The sequence below is a fragment of the Hydra viridissima genome, unplaced genomic scaffold (genome assembly GCF_058129835.1).
Source record: "Hydra viridissima isolate aposymbiotic clone 2 unplaced genomic scaffold, HvirCarnegie_v1 scaffold_9, whole genome shotgun sequence".
Classification (NCBI taxonomy): domain Eukaryota; kingdom Metazoa; phylum Cnidaria; class Hydrozoa; order Anthoathecata; family Hydridae; genus Hydra; species Hydra viridissima.
In genome coordinates, this window is record NW_028324308.1 from 9,624,874 (window position 1) to 9,632,971 (window position 8,098).

General features: G+C 31.5%; 2 pseudogenes across 1 annotated transcript; both read right to left on the reverse strand.

Moving 5' to 3' along the window:
• Positions 1-1,679: 1,679 nt before the first annotated feature.
• LOC149883942 (uncharacterized) lies at positions 1,680-4,343 on the reverse strand (annotated as a pseudogene). The gene is made up of 7 exons (XR_016455976.1): positions 4,078-4,343; positions 3,850-3,984; positions 3,045-3,168; positions 2,788-2,960; positions 2,516-2,580; positions 2,114-2,205; positions 1,680-1,896 (listed from the first exon to the last, which is right to left on the reverse strand). The product of XR_016455976.1 is annotated as an uncharacterized LOC149883942 (transcript).
• Positions 4,344-4,488: 145 nt separating this feature from the next.
• Positions 4,489-6,694, reverse strand: LOC149883943 (uncharacterized; annotated as a pseudogene).
• Positions 6,695-8,098: the final 1,404 nt, after the last annotated feature.

The following is an 8,098-nucleotide window of genomic DNA, read 5'->3' on the forward strand; positions in this document are numbered from 1 at the left end:
ATATTTGTGCTTTTGCATTTCCATTTAAAAGTTTTATTTAAGAAACTCTATAATCTAACTGATATAAGAACAAATAAAGTTCCGTGTTAGTCCTATTTTTCTACTAATAATGAATAGTTAAAATAACACATTTCTCGTTGAATTTTAGTATGTATTACGGTTGTAAACTATTTGCATTTGAAAAATAAATATGTATGACAGAATAAATATGCGTTTTACTATTATTTTCCAAATAGATAATAACATTTACAAAGAATGTATTTTATGAAATATTCCTATGCATTAACTATTATTAACTTGATATTATTGAAGGACATTTAATTATAAAATTCATTATAAAATTCCTTTCCGTAATATTGAGTTAATAATAGTTATGAAAAGAGATCGTAAAGAAAAAGGTTACAGGCAAGCTAAGAAAAAGAGCTCTAAAAGACGCAATATCAAGACCTCTTTAAGAAAACTTTCCGTAAGCGTCTTATCGTCTCACGTTTTAGACGTCTACGGAGACGATTTCAAAACCAAAAATATGCCAATAAAAAACATCTTTTAAACGTCTTAGTGCCGGCTGGGTACAAGCAAATTCTAAGCATTTCTGTGCATTTGTCGCAAAAATCGGTACTTACCACTGAATTGCTTGATGCCCTTGGGCATTTTTTTGCTCAGCCTGACAGGATACAACAAAATATGGCCAAGGGATCCAATGGGAGTCGGTGAAAGCCTCGAATTTGGCCACATTTGGCCCAAATTTTGACGTTTTCTATGGAAATTGAGCCAAAAACGGGGTTTTGTCGCCAAATCTGGTACTTGCCAGCCTCTCTGTTGACTGTCTTTGTCGTTTTCGTGCTCAGCCTGACAGGATACAACAAAATAGGGCCAAGGGATCTAAGAAGAGTCGGTGAAAGCCTCGAATTTGGCCACATTTGGCCCAAATTTCGACGTTTTCTATGGAAATTGAGCCAAAAACGGGGTTTTGTCGCCAAATCCGGTACTTGCCAGCCTCTCTGTTGATTGTCTTTGTCATTTTCGTGCTCAGCTTGATAGGTTACAACAGAATATGTCCAAAGGCTCCAAGAAATCTCGGTGAAAGGCTCCAATTTGACGAAATAATCACAGAATTGACATTACAAGCAAATTCTAAGCATTTCTGTGCATTTGTCGCAAAAATCGGTACTTACCACTGAATTGCTTGATGCCCTTGGGCATTTTTTTGCTCAGCCTGACAGGATACAACAAAATAGGGCCAAGGGATCCAATGGGAGTTGGTGAAAGCCTCGAATTTGGCCACATTTGGCCCAACCCAGTGGGCACACGGACGACTTTAAGACGTCTTAAATACGTCCCATCGGGACGTCTTTATTTTGTTTGCTTTGGAAATACAGAAAGACGTCCTGCGTGGAACGTCTTAAAGACATCCTTTGAGAAACGTAAAAAAGACGTCCCGATCGGACGTACAAATTTGGTTCAGTTTGGAAATACGGAAAAACGTTATAGATGGAACGCCGAAAAGACGTCTTATTCGTTTTTTTTTAATTTAATTTTTAGTTTAAATATTAACTCTAAATTATTTTTTCTAAAAACATTTTTTCTTAATTTTATAAATTAAACGAATTTAATTAAACTACCATATTCATTTTGAATAGAAGCAGAAAAGTTCGAATTCAACACACAAATTAGTAAAGGAAAATTTATTTACAGAAAACTATTTACAAAAAATGGTTTGATGCTACGAATGCTGTGAATCATCACTTCCACAAAAATCATTAACATCATCCTTGTTAGCAGACAAGACGGAAGAACAATTTCTTCCGCCACCATTTTTTCGATCTGGAGCACGTTTTAGAATGTTTCCAACAATCGAATGAACTTCATTCTCTGTTAAAGCATTCGGGGCACAGCCTAAGAAATGAGTTATAATATTAGTAAAATTGAATTTATGCAACAAACTCTTTTTAATCTGTTAATGTATAACTCAGATGATTTTTGTGCGTATGTAGTATAAATTGAAAGAACAATCTGTATAAAGCACTTCAGAAATTATAATAATAAAAATATTTTATATTATTATATAAAAATATATAACAACAAAAAAATATAATATATTAACAAAAAATACCTATAATTATCTTCATTAAATTTGTTTTTCGAAAACTCTCTTTTTTGGTACCAGCCAAGTTAAATAAACTCATCAGTTTATTTGACATCAATCTAAATAAATAAATGATAAAAATAAAAACCAAATCCAATCATAAGCAGTTTAAAAATTATGGACACCAGTTTTAAAATTACATTCTACTAATATGCATCAAACATGCAATGATCTTAGAGATTAGGAATAGTTAGTGTATCTGATAGGGTGAGTCAGGGAGGGTGGTTTAGGGATGTAGAGCATAAAGATGCAGATAATTGGTAATCAGCATGTAGAGAGTTAGCAGATTTAGGAGGTATAGAAGTGAAAACATGAAAAAAAAAATTGGAGAGAGTGTGTTACAGATGACATGAAAAAGCAAACACATACTTAACAAGAATTGCTTTCACAGCTGCATAACTGGAATTACCACCAACATTTGATAACTGACGCTTCTAAAAATAATGAACAGTGCAAATAATTAACATTTTGTTCATAACTTAAATGTTGTAATTACTAGTCATACTAGTAATTAAATGACAAAGCTGGTTACCAAATCCGAGAAAATAGGTCAACAGGTAAAACCATGATTATACATGATTTAATCATCATTTCTTGTTTAAGGCTTTTAATTTATTTTTTAGAAAAGTACTACTTCTTACTATATTCTTTTCTACTTCTTTATCTGATAAAGAGGAGTCAAATTTTTCGAACTCTTCTAGCGTGTCAATCTGTGATAAATCTAATGATGAACTATCTGCTCTTAATATATTTTTAATGCCCTCCATTTCATCACAAATGCCTGTTAGTAGATGGAGCACTTTGTATTGAAATTCTGAAAATTAAATAAAAGTGGTTACGAAAAACTTTAAAAGTATAATAAAGACTATATACTTTGAAAATTAACATATTTACATACTTCCTTCTTCTAAAGGGAATTTTGCATTATTCAACTTTTTTTTTTGAATTTTCTATTTGAGAACTATCTGATTTTAAACTAACATCAGTTGGACTTAACTTCCTCATGGGTGCTTTTTGGGATACTGAAAAAGTAAAGCAAATTGTGTGAATATAGCTATGATAAATTATAAAAGATGATTCTTCTCATAGTCAAGAAAAAAAAAAAAAAAAAAAAGAAGAAGCTGCATAAAACATACCAAGAAATTACAGTACAAAACAGATAAATTTGTAGTTTATAAACAAGAGTTAAAAATATAAACATGTTTATGTTTACAAATGGTTATTAAATAACAACTATAACATAATTTATGACAAATATAGAATATGAACTTACTTATTTTAGCTAATAAAGACTTTAAAGGAACATTCATGTTTTCTAGTATTGTTTTTTTTTTATGATAATTTTGAGGGTCTGTCTGGGGTCATTAACAGCCTTTTAACAGCATGTGACTTAAAGATATTTGATAAGCATCTGAAGTTTGTTATGTCAGGATATGTTGTTAAAACAGAATTTAATCCAACAAAAATATTAGTTTTAAAAGTTGACACAAAAATAACAATCAAGTTTCACATGTATATATATATATATATATATATATATATATATATATATATATATATATATATATATATATATATATACATATATATATATATATATATATATATATATATATATATATATATATATATATATATATATATATATATGTATATATATATATAATAACTTTGCAAACATATAATTTTTTTTAACAACATACAGTTTAGATCAGGTCTTGGTATTAACATTTTCTTTTTCTTGGTCTTTTTTTTGTTGGGATCTTTTTTTTCAAGCACCTCATTTTCAATTTCATTTGAAGTGGTAAACTCAAAATTTTCGCATAACTCTCTTTCATCTTTAAATAAAATTTTAAAAAGTATTAACACACCAAACATAAGATGCCTATCAAAAAACTTTTAATTTAACTATACAAACACATACTATTTACCATCTCTAACTTTCTCTTTTAACTTAACAAACTTGTGCCATGATGGATCAAGTGGAGTCAGTTCTCTGTATGCTCTGAGGACATTTCCTCCTGACGGCCAATATGTATAATCTTCATCTACCCAGACTGACGGTATAACACCTTCCTCTTCCAAATTTTCTTCCACCCAAACTGCTCTGCACCAAACCATTTTTATTAAATTTTTCAAGGTGTTTTCTAAAAAATATATTTTTATGAAATAAACAAATGAAAAGAGCAAGACTATTTCTTTGAAAACGATAAAACAAATATCATAACATAGAATTTAGAAATATTATTATCTGACATTTACAATCAAATGAAACATTTAAAATGGGCTAAGTTCATTCATTGCTAATGACACCCTTGAATTAAAAAACAACACAGTAAAGATTTATTTAAGGAAAATCACCCTCTTTCTATTTCATGCAAAATAGGAAATATTGCTAATCCACGTTGTTCTGGTAAGCATACACATTTCCTAATAAAACAAGCTCTATAAAGGATCTTACTCTTCAATTTTACATTGCTTCGATGTGGAAGTAACACTATGTTTAGATATGAAGACTGAATTGGCGTATTATGCACATCTTCCAAGTGCCTAATTTTTACTACATCATATAAAAAAGAATCATCTGATATGATTTCTTTAACAAATGCAATTCTGTTGTTTTTAAGAAGAAAGCAATTATCTTTTCCTCCACTAGATATCTTGGTTGAGAGGTTTTTTTTTGTTAGAAACCCAAATGAACTTTCCCATTGAAATTGTCTTTTTACAATTTGTGCAACTGGATTAGAAGAACCTTTTACAGCTTTCTTTACACGCTGAAGAAAATTTTCATAAGGAAAACATGATATTGTGTTTAATGAACTATTATAGTTTAAACAATCATCAGGCAAATGTAATAGATTATGAATATTGTACACTGTAAATGTATTTCCATAGATATATTTGCAATTATAAACGAACTGTGTTATTAAACTCCTTGCATAACCAATATACTGCATGCAAAAGTTATCATCAGACTGTAACATAATACTTATTGCAATGCTTAATGCCAAGAAATGTTTGTATGAATCTTTAGATAAAATACATCGTAGAACAACTGGACCGGTATACAAAAGAAGTTGACGAAATTCAGTTGCCTTCCATCGATCTAAGTCATTGAGACTCCGTGGCTGACGTACAAATTCACTTGGCATGTGTCCATTTAATGATAGGAGACAGCTTGAAATTTCTTCAAATTGATGAGCAGCTATTTTACCACCAGGACCTATTTTCCAATAATTCAATAACCTACGGACAACACCTAAACATACAAGATGCATGTAGTCCAAAGGGAAATTGTTGATCATATCTAAATTAATCAAAACTAAAGGAGATATAGATGTTTGATGGTGATTATATCCAAAATTTTTAAATGTTATGTTTTCCCTTAGAGGATAATCAATCTCATTGTTAAAAACAACACGACCTTCACATGTTCCATGAATACAACATCTTTCACAAGAGTCATAACCAGTGTGGGATATGATACATTTCAAAAACTCTCTGGCAGGGGCATCACACAAGAAACACTTAACCTTTACATCATATTGGTTACCATTGATTGATAAACTATGTTCCATCAACTCAATTAACTCTGCAACAAAGTCCTCTAAATAATCATTAATTGAATCAGGTTTTTGTTTCCACAATACAATTCAACAACAAATATATCAAAGTCACCAAAAGAAGCTAAAATTGGCCACAACTGTGTACTGCTTGACTTATACAATGGCAAACCATCAATGCTAAAACACAATGCAATGCATCTTTCAGTGAAATTGTGATGCAAAAATATTGTTTCTAAACTTTTTTTAATACCTAAATAGGTATATGTACCTCCACATTTTTGTATAATATTAACTTTCCTTGGAGTTTGCAAAAGTGTTCTGGCATCTTTTGGAAGTTCAAGCCCCTCTTCACAAAGTATATTAAAAGGCTCATTGACAGAAGCTCTAGTCCATCTGTTACGAATGGAGCAAGCAGTAAGTTTTTGGCAAAGGCTATAATTAGAATCATCAAATTTAGTATCATCATCATTATCAATGTGGCTCAAGACAGGTAAATCAGATTCATATGATTCATCAGCATCTGAAAGAGTACATGAATCATTATTACTGCTGCCATCAGATTCACGAAGAATGCAACTGCCATTTGAATGGTCAGAGAGATTTAATTCAGCACAGACTAGATTTTCATGTTTTTCAATCTCAAAAGTTTCATCATAATTAAAATCTAGTAATCCAAGCACTTTTTTATTTGTAGTTTTCCATTTTTTTACATAAGCTGCCATTATCATAATATTAGTTGTGCTTTTTAAAAAAATGACTGACACTTTTGTAAAATAAATACTTTTATTTACTAAAAAACACATAATACTTAATATATATTAATCAGCTACGGTCTTATTAAGTCATCATTTACTATCCAAGTTAGTTTTAGTTAATGCACTATTCCATGTCGATCAATTGTCGAGATGTCGAGTAAATCAAATTAAATCAAATTGAAAAAAATTTTATTAGTTATTAAAATTAGTTATAGTAACTAATCTTGAGCTTGTTATATAATATAAATAATATAAAAAACTTTACATGTAAGTAAAAACTAAAATAATAATCATATTGATATTAATAATAATAACAACAACCAGAATATAGTACCAGTGTATAGGTTTTACACTATTATTTTTTACAGTAAATAAAATTTAAGTGGTATGTTTCTTTATATGTTATTTTTTTATGTTACCAAATAGTTAACTAAATAGTAAATGAAAAATCTTCGACGAGTTCACAATCTCTATTTAGGTAACTGTTAGGAAACATAAAAAGGTAGCATATAAATTTAAAAAAAAAATACTTGGATCCAAGTATAAGAATCGCCATTTTTGAAATCCATGCTTATACGCACTTGCAGCAGCGAAAAAGCCGTTTATAAAACGTTCAAAGAAGGTCGTGAAAAGTAAAAGCGATCAATTTATTTATTTCGTTACATTTTCGGGACGGACAAGAAAAAGACGTTCATAAGACGCTTTGTTAAGGTTCAGATTGTCTTTAAATCGAGAGGACGTGAAATGAACGTACATAAGACGTCTTTATTCCGCCGTGTGCCCACTGGGAAATTTCGACGTTTTCTATGGAAATTGAGCCAAAAACGGGGTTTTGTCGCCAAATCCGGTACTTGCCAGCCTCTCTGTTGACTGTCATTGTCGTTTTCGTGCTCAGCCTGACAGGATACAACAAATAAGGGCCAAGGGATCCAAGAGAAGTCGGTGAAAGCCTCGAATTTGGCAACATTTAACCCAAATTTCGACGTTTTCTATGGAAATTGAGCAAAAAACGGGGTTTTGTCGCCAAATCCGGTACTTGCCAGCCTCTCTGTTGATTGTCTTTGTCATTTTCGTGCTCAGCCTGATAGGTTTCAACAGAATATGTCCAAAGGCTCCAAGAAATCTCGGTGAAAGGCTCCAATTTGACGAAATAATCACGGAATATACATTACAAGCAAATTCTAAGCATTTCTGTGCATTTGTCGCAAAAATCGGTACTTACCACTGAATTGCTTGATGCCCTTGGGCATTTTTTTGCTCAGCCAGACAGGATACAACAAAATATGGCCAAGGGATCCAATGGGAGTAGGTGAAAGCCTCGAATTAGGCCACATTTGGCCCAAATTTCGACGTTTTCTATGGAAATTGAGCCAAAAACGGGGTTTTGTCGCCAAATCCGGTACTTGCCAGCCTCTCTGTTGACTGTCTTTACCGTTTTCGTGCTCAGCCTGACAGGATACAACAAAATAGGACCAAGGGATCCAAGAGGAGTCGGTGAAAGCCTTGAATTTGGCTACATTTGGCCCAAATTTCGACGTTTTCTATGGAAATTGAGCCAAAAACGGGGTTTTGTCGCCAAATCCGATACTTGCCAGCCTCTCTGTTGATTGTCTTTGTCGTTTTCGTGCTCA